The 24,700-nt window shown below is 39.6% G+C and overlaps 1 protein-coding gene across 4 annotated transcripts in view; it reads right to left on the bottom strand.

The window, feature by feature from the left end:
* SMPD3 (sphingomyelin phosphodiesterase 3) overlaps nt 1–23,462 on the bottom strand; it is a 120,730-nt gene extending 97,268 nt beyond the window's left edge. For 3 of the 4 annotated variants that reach the window (XM_074839402.1, XM_074839403.1, XM_074839401.1), the window contains exon 1: nt 23,225–23,462. The gene's annotated coding sequence lies outside the window, so the exon portion shown is untranslated. Of the gene's footprint in view, nt 1–9,818; nt 9,878–23,224 lie in introns of those variants that run through there. The other variant, XM_074839404.1, reaches the window with a different exon arrangement.
* Between the last annotated feature and the right edge of the window lie 1,238 nt (nt 23,463–24,700).

Genomic DNA, 24,700 nt, shown 5'->3' with positions numbered 1-24,700 from the left:
GTACAATCCTTAGAAAAATGAAGACATTGCTACAGTACTTTCTAATAGCAAACAGAAATTTACTGCAGAAAGCAATTAGTGCTTTACATTTGAGTTCCTCAACCCCTCGCTGTTGCAAGAAGTGCCACAGACTCCTGAATGACTTAAATTTTACAAGTTTATTTCCAATGAAAAACTGTAACTGGGGAAAAAATCTATTATGCACAATGCAACCAGGTCACAGTTATGCCAAGAAGAACTGAAACTACTTGTTGTCAATATTTTCCAGAACCACAGAAAACATATACATAGTACGTCCATTTATTAGGACCCAAATCCCACTGTATTTTGTCATCAGTTATTCAGGTGACACCACTGGAGCACAAAGACAAGATGCTGCGATGAAGTTTCTATTTGCCAAACAGGTTGGATTGCTACTTCTACCAAAGTCCTAATGGAACACAACAGATTCCTCCACTGTCAGTTCTTGTTTTAGTCTCAGTAGTCAGCAATATAGTAGTCAGATATAGCAATCCTTTACACATATTACATAGGCTACCTTTTGTTTCTGGGGTGGTTTTTGGTTGGGGGGGGGGGCGGGAATGACAACAAACAAAACCACCCAAGTGCAGGTTATAATTTATTCCTGTTTTACTAAACAAAGTATTAGAGTAGCTTTTTGTAACAGCAGAATTTGAAAAAATTAATACAAACACTAACACATTTCCTTGGTTTAAAAAATTTACACACAAAACCCAGCTTGTACATAAACTTCTGAAATTTCCAAGAAATATCAACATTTTGTTTCACTCACATGTGGCAGTGGAATCTCAGTACAGCTTCTTTTTTGTGATGGCAAACTTTGTGGGCAAAGTTTGGGGATGGCTATGGCATGAAGATGAACAATCAAATCAGTCATTAATTTCCCATGCAATACAGCAGAAAAAAGGTCTAATGTTCTTTTCAATTTAACGCTGATCTAATAGGGTTAACAACACCTAACATACTTTTTTCTTCTAAGGTTCCAGCAAATGATATGAATCTTAATTCTCTTAAAACAAAAAATAGTCAGGGAGTCTACTGCCCATGGCTGAAGAGATGAACTGGAAATCTGTGCTGTATAGGCCCAAATGACAGTGACAGAAGATACAGAGAGAAAAATTAAGAGAAAATTAAAAAAACTAAGCCACTTATTTGGGACTGTAAAGTATGACTTTGTTTTTAAAAATATAATCAGGTCAAAAATACTGGTAGAAGTATATATTTCTTATAAATTTTAATCTACATACCTGTAGATACTTCTGTCTAGGAGACCAGTAGGAATTTTCTCTGCTGATCATGGTTTATATGTCATCCATTAGCAACCTCAAGCTTTTGAAGTTATGAACAATATTTCTGTACAGTCTTAAAGACCTAATAGCACTTTCTGATACCAAAGGATTACTTAATATTTTATAAGGAACATAATACAAATTAAAATAAATAACACCTTTCATGTCTTGAATCACTAAAAGCTACAGAGATTCACATGGTATTTTTCAAAGTAATAGAGCACAAGACTGATGCTCATAGCTCCATTAGAAACATTTATATGCAAAACACTGCTTTTTCCAATCATGAATTTCTTTTGAGATTCATTATTGCCCTGTAGTACTTTTGTCTGAAAAGACACTCTAGGGAGATGACACTTTCCTTGGTTAGCATTGTTGTAGCTGACAGAATGCATAAAAGGCAAACCGCTTTTTCTCCAGCTTTCAGCCTGAGCCAATCAAATGCAGAAATTCTCGGCCTCTTCTAATCTTGAATTCTGGATTTTGAAGTTTACAGAATAATTGTAGCTTTCGAGCACAGAATCATTTTGTCACATAGCCCATTCTAGCTCACATGAACGTTACTGGTGCCCTAAATACTATTAATAATAAAAAAAAACTTGTTCTTTGTCTTGTAGACATGTCAGCCTGATTAAAAATGATTGCATATTGTTAGCATTAATGCATATTTCATTACAAAGAAATGATCCCTGAAGGCACCTTACACTTACCTTCCTATCGAAAAATAATTCATACCTGAAAATGTGGGGCTTTTCCCTCTCTTGAGCTGGTATTATGGGCCCCTGCCTGGATTCCTGGGCCCTACTGTGTCAAAACACTTGTACAAAAAGACAATCTCTGCAGTAAAGAGTTTACAGAACCTTTCATTTTAGTTTTAGACAACAGCACAGAGTGACTGGAAAGGACAAGTAACAAGATGATTTCAAACATCATGATAAGCACTGTTTAATCACTGTAAAGGCTTTATAGATATCACAGCAAATGAGAGTTTCAAAAGGATGGACTTGAGAAGAAGGAAGGTGACCTCAAGGAGTATTTAGAGACAGCTTCTTCTAAACACAAGGGAAGGTAAAACAAAAGAGGCTTGTTTGAAAGCCTGATAAATAAACAGTCAAGAGACTTTGACTGCTCATTTGTAGTTCAGAATAAAAACTAACAGCAAGTGAGGCAATAGATAAGGTAGAGCAGACCGCAACTCAGCAGCTTGCTTTGGAAGTAGCTGGAAAGATCCTGTCACAACTATACTTGAGGCGTGTAGGGAAACCATGCAGGGTGGCTAACTCAAGAACCAAGCAAATGACCTTAGTGGCAGAGTTCTGCATTGATGTTAACTGCACAAAATTGGATTCAATGTTCGTGGAGGAGGAAGTTTTTCTCAGAGTGAGAAGTCTGGGATTTGGAAAGCTTTTTCGAGGGTTCTGTTTCTGGTTTTGCTCCAGTTCAGTGCAAAATACTGTGGCAAGTTATTAATGGCAACAGCATTTAACATCACCCAAGAGTTTAATGCTTAGGAAAAAACAAGCATTTATTTCATTAACAGTGCCACTTCAAGCTACACCTATACTATTTCTTCACCCCTGGCTCCTCAGTTCTTATAAAAGCCCCATGAGTTGAGAAGCCACCTGTAAAGGTCAAGACAACCAAAGTACCAGAAAGCTACTTCGTCACATACTGGGACAGACTAAAAGCCAGAGTGGAACAGGCAGTGTAATCCAGCCCAAGTCTCCAAATAATACAGACACCTGAGCTGGCATCAATTCAAGCTAATGCAGCCATATGGTGTGCTCAGCCCTGTGTGGACACAACAGGACACAAAGAAACTGAGTTTCATTAGCATAGCACTGGGGGTAAACTAACAACCTCTGCCTCTCCACACTCTCTGCTACCTTCCCAAGTCTCCCACATCCACTGCTAGCTCAGCAATTCTGTACTGCACACCATTGCTCTGTTATGCACCAACAACCAACCATGCTCAATAGCAACCGCAGCCATCTGTTTCCCTTTTCCAGGCCCCCACTGAAAACATTTCTGACATCAGCACTGTCTCCATAGCACCTAGAAGACTTAAGTGAATTCTTCCGGTTTTAAAGCAAACCAGAGCAGAAAACTGGACAGATTTAAATGCAAGATGACATTTAATAATTTAATAAACTACTCCAAATGGCAAGGAGTAACTAAACTATGTGCAAGTCCATTTTTCATATGTTCACAGAAATTTTGACTCAGCCGTGTAAACCTGTGCAGCCACCAGAAAGGATTGGTTTGCACTTCTTGCCTCCTGCTATATGCATTTTCACCATATCCTTTGCACAGACACTAACATCTCAAGCAGCCCTGCACACTAAACCAAGGAATTGATGCAGCTAAAAGCTGCGTGTAGCAGCACTGATTTGCATCATCTTAAGACTGAGCATGGATCTGCATCCCCATAGTACTATATTGTATCACAGCATGTCACACTGCAGCTGACAACTTTGAAATCTTTATCTGACTATTTGTAGATAAATTGGCAATAAAGGGCAAAAGGAATACCCAAATGAAACTTGCTATTACTTGCTATTCTGCCAGTCTGTAGTTTTACTATTCATATTTCACTGGATCCCTTCCTCTGTCAGAAGTACCTCAAGTTTGATATACCTCCTCTGAATGTGCAGCTTTTGCCTCTGCTTCTGCCATTTTTCTTAGATTTCACTCTTTACTGTACCAAAAAAAGTTATTTCCTTACTGCTCAGGTTTATTCCATTTTCTCTGGCCAACAGTACTCTGTGGGTCTGTTTCTTCTCCAGAATGGAAATACTCATACTTCTGAAGCAGCATTAAATCATTTGATACTACATATGTAATTTATATGGACTCTGCTCCCTATTGACAGTTATTATCCTTCTGCTTCCTCTACTCTTTTTAGTTTACTGTGGCACATTCAGAACAGTCTCAGTGAAGTAATCCTACAGCAGGCAGGAGTTTTTCTAAAAATGTATCCTGTAGGATCCCATTACAGTCAGTCTCACAAAATTCTACTCAGACAAGAGAAAGGACTTTTTGGAAAGGCACACAAAGTTAGTTTCTATATCTTAAACTACAGAAGACAGTCACATTTTTTTATACCAGTGCTAGTAAATATTTGTGTTTTCTAGAGCACAAATAAATCATTTGACACTAAACATTTGATTTTCAAAACTGAAAGCACATTAAACACTAAAGCAGAAAATATGCTTTCATGTTAGTTTTTGAAACATAGCTTAGACGTTATTCTCACAAATTAAATAAACATTATGATACCAAACTGCTTGACCTTGTTTCAGTCCAAGTGCTACACAGTACACAGAACCATAGAAATTGTAGATATCTGCATCTGAGACAAATTCCAGTCTGCAGCCTGGATGAACAGGGGATAGCACAGTAATGTTTAACACTAACACTTCTTGGGGACTCTTTCAAAGCAGCCACTTACAAAAAATGGCCTTTTGATAACTATCAGTGTAGTAGATACAATTTTTTTTTCCTTTTGCCTCATTTAAAATTCTTGCCACACTGCTCTGGGTGTGTACCCTTCATTACTAGGCCACTTCTTACCTTCATGCCTGTAATTGGAGAGTAATAATGCTATAATGGGCTCACAATGTCAGTGAAGTGCGAGCTGAATCAGATTCACTATATTAGCCTCACCAAATTAAATCTTCATTTGCAGAAGGACATTCAAGGAATACAGATGTAAAACAGAGCTAAGTTATCCCCTCCCCAAATGCGTGACAAAGGAATCTGAGTGTCATCATAAGCACATCAGATATTCTTCATCCAAAATGAGGCTTGTGACTGCTGTGAGATTTCTCTAGCCTTGTGTTAGATTTTTTTACAAATTTTGAATACCTTCAGTCTTTGTGATGAAACAGGAAAGATTTCTAAAACACACCCCTTTTCAACCTTATGTATTTACCACTGTGACAACCGTCTACCTACCATAAAAGACAGAGAGAAAGTTAAGTGACCCAATGATGTGTCTGGGAAAATAGCTTTCACTGATCTACAGAGTACATACATGTTACACATTGCAATTTTAGTATTCAAGTTCAACATTTAAAAAAAAAAAAAAACAACAACCCAAACCACAAGATGAAACATTAGCAACTGCTACATAAAATTGATATAGATAATTTTAGAATCCATATGTCACTTCAGAGCACATATTACATGTGTTTATTAGCGTGCACATCTGCAACACCGGAAGGATAACTGAAACTCCAGAACTTTGTGACCACACTAACAATGAACACAAGAATATTTTGCAAAGCCCAATCAAAGTCTTTTATATTAAATTTGCTTGCACTCGACACCAACAAAACAGAATAATATCATATCATCATAGCTAAGTTGCAAGTAAAATACAGTCTTTGTTCAACCACACAGACTGGCTCTGAAGCAAAATGGAAGGACCTGTACCTGGAGCTCAGAGCGGTGACAGTGTTTATGGGCAGTTCTCTTTGTGCAAGTTTTTTCCATCTGTACAGTCACCATACTATTCTAACCTACTAAGTTTTTTAGAAGCCTAGAATTTGCTCCAGCTAACATTGGCAGGCTAGAAACAGCATGATGTCTTAAGTCTCCAGTTCAATTTTAGGAAAGGTCTGTAAAGTAGTTATCTTAACAATTCATCTCCTTTCTCTTATCACCTTTATTTGAATGTTTCTGAATCTTACTGCTCTGAGAGTTATTGACTTAAAATTTAACCATTTGAGTTAATTTTCATTTGTTTATCTAAGGTTCACTCAGCTATTCTGTAAGTGCAACACTAGCATATAGGCAGGCATCCCATCCCTACCTAAGAATTACAGTATTATAGTCTTCTTAATCTGGATTATTTAAAGCCTATCTTTAAACTGTGCAATCACAGCACAAAAGAAGTACAATGCGTGCAAAAATACAGCTCTGTTTTGATTTGTTTTGTCCACAGAAAATTATTGGTTTCTTCAGTTGCAACAATTAATAATTCATTTTCCCAGGGTTTATGCTAGTATCAAGTGATAGAGATTGTGTATAAAAGAAATTTTGTCCAAATGCATACTATTGTAAAACAGCAATGTTAATACTTCCTGCATTTAAAACAGAGGATTTACTTTTTCCATAACAAATAATTTTCTATCAACACTTGATCAACATTTGTTTTTCTGCTTCTACAGAAGCAAGACAGAAAATTTTACAAGGAATGTTGCACTACATTCCCACTTGGCAAAATGGGCACATCATGCACAGCTTCTATTCACTAATAAGGCGTTGCAAAGTTTGTGAGACTGCAAACTAAGTAACAAAAAAATATTACCTAAAGTCAAGGGAACTATCTTTCAGTGTGTTGACTTGGCACAGAAATCACTTCCAAATCCATTTACAAAAACTTTGCAAATTTGTAATTATCATTTCTGTCCTGATAATAAAAGTAAAATATGGAATGCTTATACAGAATTCACATAACTATAGTACTTCCCATAGAGGCTAACCAATCTCCAACCATGTAAAATTTATTTAACTATTCAATATCTAATCAGACATAGTGATTTTTGCATGAACAGACAACTAAATTAAAGGAATTATTCAAAACAGAACTAAAAATCTTCTACAGTGTCCGAATCTGCAATAGTAAGACACATAACTAGTCTGACAGACCACATGAATCAGTATTACTACCCTGTAATAGTTCTGCCAGTAAAAAAGGCGGACAATTGAAATAAGTTTTTTCCAACACAAAACATTCACTTTGTAGTGCAACTATTTTAATGCAGGACTCAATACTACTAAACCAAATTTGGTAGGAACCGCGCCATTGATTACAGTGAAAGGGAATCAAAATGTTCGTCCCAGCCTCTAGGCCAGAAGGCAGCACAACTCTAGAAACACTGGTGGTATCTCAGCACTCACAATATTATTAATTGTTACTTAAGTAAATTTTAATTAAACCATTTCACTCCTATACTTTCCCAAACACATACAACATTTTGCACTTTTGTAACTAGCTGCCTCCCTTTCACAAAAGCTTATACTTCAAACAAACACACAGCCAGAATAGAGATAGAAAAAACAATAGTTACCTTCACCATTAAATTTGGTCTCAATCTAGAAAATTATTTGCCTGCACATACCAGAGAGCTCAACCCTGTCTTACTCTGTGCTGGTGGCAGCTTTGGGGTACTGAACTGAGTGGGGGCTGCTGTATAGCTTGCTTTTTTTTTTTGTACGTGTTATTACTGCCTTCGTGGCATTCTAAGAATGTCATGCTTAGCTATAGGGACCGTATTTTCAACAGAACAGTTCAGTTAGGCACCAAATCAAAATGGACAAATCTTCACAAGAGCTCAGAACAGTCAGTGCTAACCTCTTCTGAAAATCTGTCCCAAATTATAGATGCCAAGTACTTGAAAACCTGGCTCAGAGCTCTTAAAAATCTGTTTTCATATGTTCAAAACCAACACTGCAGCCACTAAAGGTTTGGGTCTCCTGACACTATGTATTGCTACCAGGGGAGGAGCAAGGCAAGACGCAACCTAGAACACTGAAAAAATCTACTTTAAATGACAAAGCTTACTACTACTACTACTACATTTACTGGCACTGTCCATGGGCCAGTTTGGGATTTAGCCCCTCTTTTATTTCTATATTAGTCTTTCCGAGACAGAACTGAGCACCTCTTCCTTTTGCCAGTTCCTCAGTGATGTCAACCTAGGGTGTTGCTAGCGACAGTACATTAGAGACAGAACAATGAGCTGGCCTAAAAGAAAATGCAGCAATCCCTCACACCTTTCTTTTCCTGTAACCAAATCAGGTTGAATCTTTGTAAACTAATTGAGTTTACATGACATGGACAAAAAAGACAACCATAGAATATTTATCCAACTGATAATTTATACAATTGTGAAAAATAACATAGCCATTTGTTATTTAAGTGGACTAGGATGGTATCATTTAGCTTTAACACACTCCAGCAATCACTTCCTAAAAGAAACTGCTGTGCAAAATGAGATTGAATTATATATTTTGAAGCTTCCACAACTTTGATCTTTAATATAAAATATGGAATGCCAAGGCCAAAATTCTGCCTTTAGCACAATTCTTTGTCCCAAAGACATGCATAAATGTTTTGTTATTGGAGTTTCTTTGAGAATATTTGAATTTAGCAGTACAGTATTTGCTTACACTTTTATGTTCAACTGTAAAACTGAAATGACAGCTTTGGCCAATTCATACAGTTACTACACTAGAAAGTCAGTTTCCGTTAGTTCCCTGAACTGCCATATAGTAAAAGTAGAATCATCGTACTTTTTTGCATGCTGTGATCGGAGCTATAAGGAGAAGTCTCCAAGCATCTGTTAAGGAACTCTTGCCTTTAAAAGATGTGGATGACATCTAATGTAGAAGTGTTTGGCTTTTTACTGCTACCACCTGCCCTGATAATTTAAACATGTTATTTTCTTAACACAAACTCTCTTTACCCCAGTTACAAATAAAGACTCTTAAAGAGGCAATGTTAATTCTAGCCTATATAAACATAGATGATTCTTACAAGACAACAAAAACATCAGGGACTTAATGTAAAAACCTTCTAATACCCTAGCGTATAATTACATTATTCATTAGCAAGTAACTTCAAGTGGGTGTAATTTAATGTTTCCTTCCTGTCCCTTGAGCAAACACCACACAAAATAGTTAATCAATTTGATCCTAGGCTCCTAAAATCTAGTCTCAATAAAATCTGATAGAGACTCATGGAAGAGCTCCACCCCAGCCTACCCTCAAGGATCAAGAGTGTCTACCCAACTTACAGGGTTCACCCAAACGTGGTGGCAATGGCAGATAGGACTGTACTTCCTTCATTTTTCAGTAAATTCAGCAGAAAGAAATTGCCCAGCAAGACCTACTTACCATCTGTCATTCCTTTTGACTAACTAGATGTTTTGTGAGATGGACTGGGCATTCATGAGGTCCACTGCAAATGGGCACATCTGCCCTGATTCTCACCTCAGACCTTGCCTTTCAACAAAACCAGTAATCTGGTTATTTTGATCTCTGCTTCGTACAGTCTGGGTAAGGATCTGCATGCTGACAAAAAAACAAAGCCCTAGCGTTTTACACAATCTTCTTATTAAAACATTGCTTATTTAGTAACAAATTATTTAATAAAACAATTATTTAATACAGCTACTGCCATTGATATATCTTTGTGTCACTTGCCCGGCAGGGTTAATTTCCAACAAGGACACTGCAGAAACAGAACTAAATGAGCTTTACAAACAGAAATCCCCACTCGAGGAGCAGGGTGACCCAGGACACCCAGCAATGACAGGCCACACCTTCCATCTCACAGACGCCCCCTCACACCACCCAGTCCTCAGCTGCCACTATTCCTGCTCTCATCCAGGCTTTTTTCTTCCCTCTTTTTTTTCCTTCCTCTGCAAGGCTAGCATGATAAGGCCAAGAAAGAGATGAACGAAGGAAACCGGGTTTGGTTACTGCCTACAGGCTTACCCCCCCTGAGGAGACGGCACGTTCAGAAACCGCACGAGTCCTCGCCCGCTCTGAGGAAGCTGTAATGGCGCCCTCACCCTGCAAGAGACACGGTGGCGGAGACCCCGCTCTCCCGCTGCCTTCGCTCTGATTGGCTGCTCGGCAGCAGAGGCGGGAACACGGCGGGAAAGCACCAACCAGAGGCGAGCGCAGTGGTGCGTGACGGCCGCGAGGCTGAGGAGAGGACAAGGTGGCGGCGGTGCGGTTCCTAGCTTTGGCAGGGAGTGAGGATCAGTTGGTGTTCTCCAGATGAAGTATAACCTGTATGTTCTTCTTCTCGATGTTACATTTGTTTGGAGGTATCTGATGTTAGCTTCAGAAGTGTTACTGCCTTCTTGAGGAATAGCCTTGCTTTACCTTACCTATATATTTCCAGTACTATGCAACAAACTTCTAACACCCCAGTCAGTTTTTAAACCAGGAGAAAGGTGACTTAACTGATGTCTTAACTGATTGTGATGAATAAGTCCTGCCATCTTTGTTGATGCCAAACAGCTTGGCTGGCTTGCTGACTATTAGTCTGCTTCTGCCAGTGCTAAACGGGGAAGTGACTAAGCTACAGAATCAGAGGATTGAGTGTAAACGTGGCAGACGTTGACTGCAGTAAATGAGCACTGCATGGGAGAGAGAGTAATCCTCTCTGGGATGTAGAAGCTCAGGTTACCTGTTTGGCCTTCTGGCATCTTTGTTACTTAGTCCCTCCTGGCATCTCCTTGTAGAAGCAATGGCTTTCCTGCCCTCTGTTGCTGCTGCCTTCTAGCAGAACTGGAATGCAATAAAAAGCTAGGAAGGGGAAACCTGAGATGGCCTGAAGAAGAAGGAAAATACTGTGGAAGTGTGTTTCAATTTCTGAAATATCTGTAGTTAGATAGTGAGGGGTGGGATTAAGCTCTATCAGCTCCCTGTGAGCCTGTTTTCACTTAATGGAAGAGGCTTCCAATTGATAGACAAGTTCTCTTCAGACAGAAGGGTTTCATCTAAGAGTTGTACTACTTGCCTCTTTAAAGTAGCTTGATTAGTAGATTTAGGTAGTCTAGCTGATGATGACTCTTAAACTTTTTTTTTCTGAACTGTAAACATATTAATTAGCTTTTGTCAGTTGCACTGACTTATTTTTGTCATTCTGATGATGATTTTTATACTTGTTATTACATTAGTGGTTTATTTAAATCCATGTTATGTACCCAGAAGTCTGGGATGGGTACTTCTTAATTATGTTGGCTTTTTGCATTAACGTGTGATCTATAATGTTTTGGAGCCATCCCATACTGTTTATTTAATTAGGTTGCCTGGCCTGTGTATTAAAAATCTTTCTGCATCTTGGAAAGTAATCTAATTTTCTGAATACCAGAAAGATAATCTTATTCTGTAAGAAATTTGACAGGATTTTTAATATTCTACTTGTCTATGCCACAGCTATTTTTCTTCTGCAGTAGTGGTAAGAGAGTCAGCACAGCTTAAAGAATTTTGGAAGAACTGTCTTCAGCAATGGGCTTTCTTTCTTGAACTGTACAGCTTAAACACTCTTAATATTATACAGTACATGTTTCATGAAAACAGCATGTACTGAAATGTATATCTGTAGTAATGCAACCATGAATACATAAACACCATCACAGAACTCAAAAGAAGGATGCAGTTTTCCTCTTGTTCTCAATGATTGGCAGCAGTAATGGGCTGGAAAAGTAGTAAGAAAAAGTAAACTGGCTCATCAATAGTCAATGTAGAAACTATTTTTTTACTTAGGCGCCCATTTGGGGTATTATTATGCATGTCCTTTTTTGTCAGAACTATTGCTTCTTATGATGGTATCAAGTGCTAGTAAAATTTGAGATCAGTTTTCATGAGACCTCAGGACACCTACCTGTGCATGCAAAACGGTTCAATTCTCAGACATGTTCGTCCTGCAACTCCAACCCCCTGTACATTTAAGTCACTTTATTTCCAATAATATGTTATGGCCAGATTTTCTGGGGTTTTTTTTTGTAAACGTGAAGAGAAGTGGATTGTACTAAAAGTACTTGAAAGCAGGTGGAAACTTGATTGCAAATATTAAGAGGGTCTCAAGGTACTGGTATTGCAGTTGGCTGTTAGGAATGTCTGGAATCTTACTGATAGTAGGTCTGTAGCTGTGAGAAATGCAAGCGTTGTGGAAACTAATTTCTTCTTAGTAGGCAGACTTTAAATCGGGGGTGGGGGGTGTTCACAGTTCTTAGCTTCTGACACTGTTTTTCATATCGAATACCAAGACCATTTTGCAAATGAAGACTAGGTGATTTATCTTTTCAGTGCTTATGCCTATTGAGCATTTTCTGTGCTCGCTTGTGAAATTGCTTATATGTCTCTGAACTATTTGTTGCTGTTTTTTCAGGTAATGCTTGACCTTTTAATCATTCCATCATCTCTTTGTTTCTGCATTGATGCTGTCAGGCTTGGGGCCTTATACATTGCTTACAGTTCAGCACACCATCCACATTTTTATAGAAACTGTTGAAATTGCATGATTCCTCTCACTTATGTGCTTGGCAGCAGTTCCTTCATGGGTATAGCTGTTGTTTTTCCTCTCTACTGAATGTTCTAGCTCTTGCAGTGTCAGTTCCTTTACCAACCATCTGTCTTGCTGGCTCGCTCGTTATCTTAACAGCTCTCCTTCTCAGACTAGATGAAAGTCCTAGTGAGTATACCATCAGCTGCTAATTTTTTATTCAGAAGCTTTTAAAACAATGGTTGCTGCCCACAAATACCCTATATTTCAATCCTTTCTATTCAGTCCTTGGCTTTTATAGTTGCTTTCTTCAGCTTCCTCCTTCTCTAGGTTCTTTCGCAACTTGTTTGTCTATCACTTCATTTCTTTTCCTGAAATTTTTAGAGTAATTTTCTTCAGTTTGACAACCTAGCTTGTCCCTGAATTCTGTCTGGAAAGTGCATGTCTGAATGCAAGGAAAATCTGATCCAGTTGTTTGTTGTTTCCTAGTAACTCTGTTCTTTAAAATCTCTGAAGGAGGTATCTACTTTCAGATATTAGAGAAGTCAGGTAATAGCTCCTGAGAAACGTAAGATTGATATCTTTTGTCAAGAAGTTAGAGAACAGCTTCTTTGTAGCAGTAGCAGTATCAGAGATGGGATAGATTGTCTTGTAGCTCTGGCTGGCATATTGCTAAACAATCTAGCAATCTTTTTGATGAAAAGTTCTATTTGCTTGTAAGCTGGTCAGGCCTGGATACAAAATTGCTTTATGAAGACCCGAGTGTATAGTATCCCTTATTATAGTAGCAGTTTGTTTTATTTTTGTACACTATACCTGCTTTATAATCTGCCAATAGCTAAAGTTCATTTAGTGTCTAGAGCATTATAAACCACTACCTGGTGTTAGTGCAATTTTCAGGGGTAGAAATGAATCATGCAGATAATAATAATTTCAATAAAGATAGAGGCTTACCAGATTTTTTTTTTTTTTTATGTATGTTGGTGAACCTTTCTCAGACCCTCTGCTCCTTTCCTGGACAAATTCAAATGTTGTTTATTGCTAGTGCCAATTTATCAGCCAAACATCTGTAGCTGACAGCTGTCCTCATGAAGAAGGCCCCAGGAGATTAAAACTCCTGGGACACTGATTTGCATGTTAGATGTTACTGTTTGTCATCTTCTAAGGGTCTTTTATACTTGCTGTTTCTTAAAGAAAACTGAGTGTGCTTATAGTGGTAACTAATAATTAGTAAGCTGGATTTTATTTCCCCACTGAACTTAAGACCTCCAGGGTAAATTCAGACCTGTCATTTAATACCTCTAGTGAGGCACTGTCTATGTGAGAAAGCTTTGTTTCCAAACTGAACCAGTGCAGCTGAAACAGGTCTTCTCCCACTGTGATGCTGTTACACTGGTAAATGTGTAACACATTATTATGTGTTCATAATAGATTGGTCTGTTCTGGGCTAGGAAGTTAAAGCTATATTACTATATTGGTAATAGAATTTATGCTAGTATACTAATTCCAGTGGTACAGAAAGGCTTGTAGTCTTACTTAAAGTTACACAGTGTCTTTCCTGCATTGCCCAGGCCTTTTTTTGTGTAGTTTTTGTGCACAGAAAGTAGAAACAGTCAAGTAAGACAGCAGCATGGAAGAGAGTGAGAGTGTAAATTAATTTCTTTTCTGTCTCTCTCTCGGGCAAGTCAGCTTCCTGCTCCCAGGATGTGATTTGCAATAAGAAGGCTATTTGAGGCTGCAGAAGTTGTCTCCAAAACCCTATTAAGTGAGGTTCTTGAGTGTGGTCTTGACAAGCCTTATGATTAAGTATGACCATGAGAGGCAGATGTATTTGAAAATATCCAGAAGTCTGCAACTATGAACTGGTAACTAATAAACTTTTCCTCTCATTAAGTGAGGCTGCAGATATCTTATGCTAAAAAAGAGCAAGTAGCCAAACCCAAGAAAGCTGCAGACAGAAGCTGGTGAGCTACAACTTATTTTCCCTCCTCGTTACTAGAATGTACTCTGTAGCCTCGGTTCAAACCAAGCATTATCCCATTAATATTAGGGAATGTCATCACTGTTAGGTGAACACATTGCCTGTGTTAATTTACTGTACTGGAAATAAGAAGTAAACTTGCTACAGAAGAATAAAACTATTCACAAGGATATGATTGCAAGGGTATTTTAAGAGCAGACAAAATCCACTTACGTGCTAGACTGGAAGGAGCTAGCTGCTACTTAGCATCCTATTAACTAAAAGGAATCTCTCAATTAATTCCCTCTGGGGAAAAAAAAAAATCATTAGGCCTCACAAGATTTCAAAATTTTGTGCTTTAAATAATCTGTTACCAAAGAGTATTCCTGCTAACAAACCAGTCAAAATTTGAAGTGTTAAGTGAATAAAAAGCTAATTTTTGCATTAGGTTAATAAAATATTTCCATCATGCAAAATACAGAGGCTTTAGCTTCATCATAGTTTTTACATTGTATTCTAACTAAATGGATTTACATTTTATTAAAACTATCTTAACTCACACTTTGTTACTAAGACATGCTCATCTGCAACATCCTACAGTAATAGAAACATCACTGTGTAGAGTTTATTAATCATTTTCATACTTTCTAAAATAAGGCAGGCTGTTCCATTTACTTACAATGGGTTCAATAAGAAGTTAGATTAATAACTTTCCGTATTTTGTAAAAATGAATGATATAACTTGTGTTGTGGCACAGACATAAAGACTGCATGTAAGTAAATTCTGAATGGAGAAATCTGGAGCTGGGCCCTGCAGCATTGTCAGAAGTAGCTCTTCAGAGGCAGATTATGAAATTAGAGCTGTAATCTCTGTTTGACATAGAGTTAATATGCAGCCTTTCCAGGGCTGAAGCTGTTTACTGGTTCTTCCATCTGTCAGGATTTTCCTAGCTTCTATGGGAAAGAAATACATATATCTGAAACTGAGATTGCATAGAGGAAAGCTTTATTTGTGGGTATGTTATGGAACCCTTTCTAAGAATTGTAGGTAGCTGCTGGCAGACCACCAGGTGAAGGAGTGAATGGGTGTAGTGGAAGCAGTTATTTACAATAACTAAACAAATTAAAAATCCTTTTTTCCCCTCTTTGGTGTGACACTTGAAACTTGTTTGTGCGAAAGAAAATAGTGGGAAAAATAACAGCCAGAAGCATTAAGACCTGAGGAGAATGATTGACCTGAATGGAAGCCTGCATGGGGTTGGTTGGTTTGTTTGCTTATTTTAGGACTGGGCTTAGCTTTTTCTTTCTGAGAAAGTTTAGTATGCAACATCTGCAAGGCTAATGTATAAACTAAACTTGAAGGACCTTACCATTGCGAACTAATGACATCGAGCATCATATCAGCTGGCAGAGATGAACTCTTCATATTTGTTGTGAGTTACTTGCATAGACTGTCTTGGAAAGTCAGAACAGTGAACATATGAAGGAATACTTTGTGCTGACCTAGTGATCTGGTAAGGTAGTGTTCTGCACCTACAGATTGACTCTTGTGTTCCATAGCTGCTTCTCGCAGGGTCAAAACACAGACTAATGTAATTAGACATGCGCATCAGCAGCCTGTGTGCTGTGTGTCAGAGAAACTTTCAGTAGCAGTTTCGATGTTCAATAAAGATTTGTCTGTGCCTGTACCTTTTCACCTTATGTACCTTGGATAGATTACTGTTTTGCTTTGGAAGACATAAAGAGGAGAACACTGGGCTAAAGCTGGAGGTTCTGAGAAGTGATCAGAAGGCTGGCTTTTAAAAAGTTGGAGTTATCTATTTCTGTCACTCATGTTATTTGAAAATTAATAGTTTAACAAGGAAGCTGAAATGTCAAATTCAGAGCCTTCTCTCAATGAATAAAAATCATTTTATTCCCAAGATATGCCCATCCATTTACAGCAGTACACAATTGGAATTAGGTCTGCCAGTCTGTGGTAGCCAACTTCTTGTGCTTCGTTTCCATTGTACATTGTTCTTTCAAAGGAATGCTTATCATATAGCTGATACCTTGGCAGCAGCTAGAGTAATCTACATAATTGCACCTTATCAGGACAGGTTTTTTCAGCAATTTTTCCACCTTTGGTGTGGGAGTAAGAAAAGTTTCCCCAGGACTAGAAACAATGAAGTGCTGTTTTTGGATTATACAGTCATCTTTACTTTTGCATTGTCTTGCCATGTTTGAAGGGTACACGCAGCTTAGAGCTCTAAGTTTCATCATGAAAAAGTGATGGTATGTGCATCCTCTATGACTAGCAAGAATCCTCATCTCCAATGTATGTCAGCAAAATATGCATCCTTCAGCTCAGGAATTAATTATGGGCGCTAATTGTCAGGGTCTTGTCCTCCCTCTCTTTCTCTCTCAAAGAGGCATTAAGGGATTCCAACATGGATTTTATCCTTCTTTCCTCTCACTCATGAGGATGAGAGAACACAAACTTCTCTCTAGCCTCTGAATAGATTTACTAACATATTCCAGCCCACACAGAAATAATAAAATTAACAAGATTCTTAAATTTCTTCATTGGTCTCTGCCAGTTCTTCAGCTTGGATAAGAGATTCCTGTCTATGTTGTGTTTTCTAGAGTCTCCCTGTCTTTTCTTTCTGCTGCTAGGGTCATCAGTGGAGTTCAGCTTTGAGCTGGATGAAGCACTTCTATAGAAAAAAGCTATGAAACTCTGATCTTTCATCTGTATGGCAGTACTGATTTTACAGAAGTAACTGTGCTGAGAGTCAGGAACTGATTAGTTTTTCTTCCAGCCTGTGATATTTGAAGTGTTTCAGGGCATACTCACTATTTTAATGTGTCTTCACTTCACTTGTCATTTCTCACTGAGACAGAACTTCTCATTGTTTTCAATATTGCTGACAGTTCTGCACAGCAATATGGGAGAGGTGGAGTAGCCTGTATAGAAAGCTGCAGCCCCTCAACTGATAGCTGCTGAATTTTTGAAATAATATTATCTCTTCCCAGGCAGAGTTAAACTCTGCCTTTTCTCCATCCAGTAACTGCTTGGTAAAGAAAGAAAACAGTTACACAACTTCCCAGTGATTGTGAGTCTTTCTGCTAGCCTCTTTGCAGTTACCCTAAAGGAGTCTATGCATTTTTAACTCCTTTTTCCAACATGGCTTTGTCAATGTTTGAGTAGGTGAAGGGAGTAAAGTGACTATTTAAGTCCTCTTTTGGCAGAGAGGAGATTAAAGCAAGACATCCTGCTTAAAAGTGAATAGCTTCTACTGTACTTGAAGCACAATATAGGTGGGAAAGAACAACAACAACAAAAAAACCCTGTGTTGAAGCAAAACTGTTAATCAAATGTTAACTTGTTTAGAAATAGTCAAGAGGGACAGATGGGATCCTGTGATTCTCTCTCTCTTCTCCTTGAGCCAGTTTTAAAAATATATTAAAAGATCATGTACTTCTGAGTGACAGATATGGCTTGTCACTTTAGAGGTTATTTTTGCTATTGTTAATACAGAAATAGATTGTGCTTGAGTTGCAGTAGTTGACAGAAGTCTTAAGTACCACAGAGAAGATACTTGCCTTGCATTTATTATCTCAGCTTTCAGACTTAAGAAGCTGTATGTGGTTAAACTTTGAAATTATGGAACAGTAATAGAATCCTGTTCAAGTTGATGCCTTTTTAGCAAGGAATGGAGTAGGGGGTGGTGTGATTATACAGTAAACACATGTTAAACTTTTTCCTTAAGGGTATTCTTTAAGACAGCATTCAGCTACCCAGAGTAGTGCCTAGGACATGCTCTCTGCAGCTCGCACTGAACTCATAGTGCATCTTGTGGTATTTTTCCCATGAGACAGTGATAGAGGTCTAAGCCTTGATGTACTTCATATGTAAATCAGAACTTCTTAGCTTATGTTGTCTAATTGTAACCCATTCTCTGGTAACATATTTCTGTAGTAAACATCCTCTTGATTATCTGAAGAATATGCATTTTGAGTGATCTCAAAACTGATCAGAGTTGTTAAATCTTGTTCTAATTCTGTAGTTGAGCTGTCATAGGTCACATGCTAGTTTCCAAAGTGCAAGTTTCAACAGATTCTGTAGGATTTTTAACAAAGGGCACCTTTAAGAATAATTTCCCATAATTTTAGGATGCCAAATTAATGTTTATCTACTCTGTATTTGCAATGCTGAAACTTTAATGCAGTTCCAAAGCAAAGATACCAAACCGTGTTACCAGAGCTGTTCTCTACCTGCAAATGTAAGCAAGAATAGTCCTTATGTGGAGGCATAAAGCTATGAGGACAGGCAGAGGCTAAACTTCTCATGAGTGGAATATCACATGTGCATAGATAACTCTTCTTTTATAATGCCTGAGACATCTTGGGTCCAAATCTAAAGAAGACTGTATAACCATCTTAAACTGAAGCTAATAGAAATTCTGTCTGTTTCAAAAAATGTTAAAGAATTTCATCCTTGTGTTTCATATGGAATACCTAAGATGGCTGTAATTGCAAATTTTGTCAAGTTGCATTTTTTTGAGGACAAGTAGCAAGAGGTTTAAAATAAACCTGTAACTTCTTGATAGCAGCTTCAGACAAATCTCCAGAAAAGCAAAAAAGAAACCTGAAGAATGACAGAATAAGTCATCTTGTGCAGTTCTTATGAACAGGTGCTAGTCCAGGCACATCATCTATGCTATCTGTAGAATAGCAGGTGAGTGAAGAATGCAAACTACAAAGTAGCATTTAACCTGAAGCCTAGTAGGCCAGCAGCCAGAGGGAATAATCATCACACAGACAGAACAGCAGGCATGCTGCCCAGGCATCCACTCCCATTAAGGAGACTGGGGTCAGCTCACACACAGAGTGCTTTCCTTCTGAGCTTGTTACACCTCAGGCTTGTAGCACAAGATTCAAGACTGAGAGATTTGTCAGTCTCCCTCACCTTCACTGAGATTTTCTATAATCATGAAGTTGCTTGCTCCTGCTTTGACTTAAGAGGATGTTTGCTGGTCACTTCATTAAGGTATGGCAGCATTCTGCCTGCTTTTAGAGTAAAAGCTGAGTGACCCTGACAGTGTAGCTAACAAAGGGCAGTATTTACATGACTAAGTCAGGAATTGCCAAAATCTGGTGACTTCCCAGTGGATAAATACAACCTTATGTGAAGGGCTTGCCCTCTATTCCATCTTCTTCCTCTTCTTACCCCCATCCCAATCACTAGAAACAAAGTTGTGTTCTTAGTCAAGAACGAAAATCTTGTATTCATTGCAATTCTACATAGATACTGTCCTTAAACTACATGTTTCTCAGAAACTAGTTGTTCAAGACAAAATAAAATGGAAGTGAATATTTCTGCACAAATCTTTGTCAGCATTGTATTGTCAGCTCAAATTATGGACTGTTCCTTTTTACAACAATAGCACAATTCAACCGTAGTCTAATGTTTTTCCAGATTTTACAGTGAGTTTTGACCTGTGATACATAAAAGTACGTGATTATAGCAATCATGCTTGGAGAGCAGCTACAATTTTCTTCTGTTTACTCCCGAGTGTGGCAGAGAACTTACTATAAATGCTTAAAATCTATAGTTAAATATTTGCAAGTTAGGAGCTATACCTTTGAAAATTACTGAGAGTATTACTTGCTACTTGAAGCAAGTCACTGGGGTTGCTCCTTTTAAGTTAGCAGGCGCTCTCTTGTAAGAGGAAGCAGTTCAGTAACTGCTTATTGCACTGTGCATTTAAGTATCTTCTTTGAAGGGTAGACTTGGGAGTATCATACTATCAATTCAAAGACACAGGGATAAGTAAGATCTAGTTATATTTAATGCCAAGTACTGCTAGAATTCAGGCAGAAAATTGGCACTATACAATACATAAAATTATTTTTCTCTTTCTGGAGTTGTAGCAGTTACATAGGCCATCTCAGACACAATCCCGGGAGCAGAACAGCATATTAAAAATTTTTTTGGGTAAGACAGGGTACTTTGGTTCTCCTTCATAAAGGTATGTGTCTTGTTACTCTTCCCTCATGCCAATAGCAGTAAAAAAGCACTAGTCTCTGCTTTTCAATAGCACATGCTGATTTTTAACTATAGCATTTTTGTAGAGATTGTGCTTATAAGGATTTTTTAATATTTCAGAAAAATACCAACTCCAAACTCAATGCATTGCTGTGTAGTGCAATCATAACAGTTGCTCTAATGTTAAAAAAATATTTCCAGGTCAGTGTTTTGTGCAAGTCTTTTTGAAAAACAGATACTTTTACTTAAGTGTAATGGAAACATTTCCATGGCTTCAGCAGTCTACTATAGAAGTTAAAATAAACATTTCCACAAAGAGATTGCAACTTGAGATTTACTGTACTGTGCTGAATGTATGATAACTGGACACAGAAAGTTGCAGTGGATTCTACATCAGAAAAATATTGATTGTTTATTGCCCAAGCTGACATGTAAGTAATTAGTATAAATGTTCTATTTGCAATAGCCTTTAGCGTAAACAATGTTGGGGTAACAGAAGTGTCCTTTTTAAAATATTTTGGGAAGACCAGATTGTTGGCTCTATTAAAAGCATGCTGCACTAGCTTCAGTAGCATAAAGCAGTTTTGTCTTTGCCCTAACTGGCCAGGTAAAAATACAAATCTGGCAGCAAGCACAGAGTCTCGGTTTATGAATTATGGCAATGTAGGGGTGTGGTCAGAGCATGCTGCGTAGCTCTTCTGATATTTTCGTGGCTTCTCAGGGGCTCTTGCAGGCAGCAGCAACTGAAAATACACAACTGAAAGTCTACAGTGCCCTTCTGGTATTAAGACTCTTTCATTCCTACCCAAAAATGAGAACCTATTTTAAGGTTTAACAGTGTCCTGGTATTAAGACTCTTTCATTCCTACCCAAAAATGAGAACCTATTTTAAGGTTTAACAGTGTCCTTTTAAATTAGAAGCAAACTGCCACAGTGAGATATTCAGACTGGGTTAGGCAGTGTGTGCTATGGTTACCATCACTAAACAGAGCTAGAGCTGTTAAGATCAAAATGGTCGACTTGTCACTCTATAGTAATTGTTCCCCATGGAAAAAATTCAATAGCATAGCTTAAATCACACATAGCTGATCACATGCTCTGAGGCTTCTGTGGTGCTGAGACTAAAAGGCAGAGGTAGGGAGGAGCTGTGTCAGGAAATCTTTTAATTCTACTGGCAGGGAGATGAAGCTTGCCTTGCATACAGTCATATGCACAAATTGATTTTTAATTTTACAGTAATGTGCTATTATAATTTTTAACTCGATTCCTAAAAGGCTACTTTTAAGGGCCTAATGTTATGCCCCTGCATGTCCAAGGTGCCCATTGGAAGGAGAGTTTTTGAATGTGCAATGACTGTGAGATAGTACCCAATCTGTTCAACTACTTTTTATTACAGTAAAGCACAAAACCTGTTAAATGGAAGCCTATATAAGACAAATTGAATGCATCCTATCCTGGAAATGAATTACATACATGAACCTTAAAATCATTAGTACAAAACAAAAAAAGTCAAGTCAATGAAATACAAGAAGTACTAAGTTTCTATCCAGACTGGAGAATCTTCAATGACATGGGAACTGATGCGAGTCCCATCAACTTGCTTTTAAACATCTGTATTACTGATCCCAGCAGTTGTCTTTCTGACTCTTTTTCTGGTTTAATACATGATACAGTAACATGGGGAGCAGGGGATGCCTTATACACAAAGAAATTCTTTCTTGATACAGGGCAGAAACGAAGTGTTAAGAGTATGCTAATTAGACTGCAGTTGGGTTTCTAAAGGAAGCAATTTTTTAATCTTAGTTTGGTTCTTCATTTTATTGTCAAAATCAGCATAGAAACTGTGCAAGTTTCTGGTCTGGCTGCATACAGTCTCCTAGGTTAAACTTCTCTTACTGTCTACACCTGAGAAAAGTGTTGAGTTTCCATTTTGCCAGCCTTCCCCTTCCCATGCCACTCTGAGAAATTATAAGTTGACCTGTATTATCAATACCAAAAAAAAAAAAAAGTACAGCTGCAGCCTTCTCTATCTAGGGTAAAACATACGGTCTTTCGATAGCTGAGGAGTACTCACCAATCCTTTGACAACAGAAGCTACTACACATACAAGCAGTTAAGAACGCCTGCTGCTTGATTATGCATGTTTAATATGCTTGCTAATTCCCTATTCATCACCCAGCACTAAGAGGAAGCCTGAAGCATCAGGCATAGCAGCACAATGCTTGGCTGTAAATTACTTCATATAGGATGTAACTTGTCATTTGGCCTTAAATACAGTGGAATTTTTTCCTCCCTTTATGACACCTATTCACAGAAACAGTGTGTATGCCAGTCTGTCTCTAACCTTCTGCTGCTTGTCCTAGCTCTTTGGTGGGACTAGTAATCCACACAGAAATAAGTAAAAAATTATTGCTGTGCATTAAAATCTATACAAGCACTACAGCTAAGGAGGGTGCTCAAGGAAACCATTTTGCAGTCTGGACTAGAGCACTACCTTACCTGTATGACAAACACTGCCTTTATCTTTTCCACTGCTGAACCATGAGAATAGGAACATGATTCCAAGAGCAAATTAATATATTTAGGTGGGTTTCTTTTTCCCTACGCATAACTAAGCACGGATATTTGTAGTTAATCAGCCATCCCTCCCTTCTCCTCTCTTTCCTTCCCCACCCCCCGGAAATTAAAATAACGAAACTACTTAAAGAGCATATGCACTGCACCGCTTTGTTCCCCGTGGTCCACCCCGCGGTGCCCGTTCCCCGCCACACACCGCGCGTCTCCCACAGCCTCCGGCTCTCGGGCCGGCGAAAGCCCCTGGAGCCGGGCCCCGCGGGCAGCTCGGAGCGGCGGGGGTGCAATGCGGATGGGCGGGGAGGGAGAGGCTTTACCTGCCGCGTTCCCCCGCGGAGCCAGGGGCGCCTGGAGCTGCTGCATCCACGCCGGGGCGCGGCGGGCGGGCGCTCAGAGCGCCTGGAGGAGGCGGCTGAGCGCCGGAGCCATGGCCGCGCCGGGGAGCGGAGGGAAGGGCAGAGAAGGGAGCGCCGCCGGAGCCGCCGTAAGCCGGGGGGAGACTCAGCACCTGGGCGCTGAACAGCTCCACGGAGCGCCACAGGCGGGGCCGGCGCCGCGCTCCCCGCCCCTGGGCGCGGGAGGGCCGCGCCGCCGCCCGCCTCCCGCCTCGCTGCGCGGCGCCGCGGCCGCCCCGCCCCGCCCCGCCCCGCTCCCGCCGCAGGCGGGGACCCGGCCGGCGGGCGGCGGCCGAGCAGAAAGGGCGGGAAGGAGCACGCTTCCCAGCCGCCCTCGCGGCGGGAGGACGCGGTGGCTCTGCTCCCGGGGGCAGCCGGGAGTCGTAGTCCCGTCGCGGGTGAAGCGCCGAGAGCTCGCTGGGGCGGTGCCTCCCGCCGGGCGCCGTGAGGGGGACGGGGGGCGCGGGGCCGGGCCGCCGGGGAGCCGCTGGCCTGGTGCCGCCGCCCCGGGCGGGGCCCGCGCGCGCGGGAAGGTGGCTCTCGCGCCTGCCGCCTCAGGGCGGGGCGCGCGGGCGGGGCGGCGGCGTTCCGCTCCCTCAGAGCGGCGGAGCTCCTCCTCCCCGGCGTCCCGCCCTGCCCGGGGCCGCGCACGGCCTCGCGGCGCTTTTTGTGGAGACTTTCCAAAATATTTGACTGAGTTCTTGTTTGTTAGTTTCCTTTTTTCTTTTCCTTTTTAAATCAAAAGTCTAGGATACTGCAGTTCCATCGCAGTGTTAGGGGCTTTTTTAGGGGAGGAAAAAAAAGTGATATTATAGTTCTTACGGTCTTTAAGAAGGTCCTGAAAGCTCTGCTTCCTCCCTTCCTCCCTCTCACCAAGATCTAGAAGCTAGAAGAAACGTGTAAGCAGCTAAAGTGTCAGGACTCTGCCTTGCTAATGAAAAGCACTACAAAAAATGTATGTAGCAAAAAATAGCATAACCCAATTGCAGCTGGCTTTTAGAAAGGCATCTCTAATACCAATGTTTACACAGGGCTCTTCAGATGGTTATGAAGCATTTTTATGAAGCACTTACAAATGAACTGATACAGTATTTCCAAACAGATTTTCTATTTACTTGCTCATCAAAAGAAAAAGTCATTATTCAGTGTAGTTTTAATTAGAAGTTAATCTACACTTTTGATAATGAGCACAATAGAAGAATCTTTAAAGATTTGGGTTTTTTTTTTAAAAAAAAAGAGTTAAGGTTGACAAGTTAATTTAGAAGTTTGAGCACTAGCTCATCTCTGACCCTGAATTACGTGGTGTTGAAAGGTGCTGAAGGCTTGCTTATAGAATCTTGTCTCTTCAGGTTGCATACGTGCCCCTGCTATTGCTGCTTGAGACCCTGATGTCCAACC

Source organism: Strix aluco, chromosome 14, assembly GCF_031877795.1.
Source record: "Strix aluco isolate bStrAlu1 chromosome 14, bStrAlu1.hap1, whole genome shotgun sequence".
Classification (NCBI taxonomy): Eukaryota; Metazoa; Chordata; class Aves; order Strigiformes; family Strigidae; genus Strix; species Strix aluco.
This window is presented reverse-complemented; position numbering and strand designations above follow the sequence as displayed.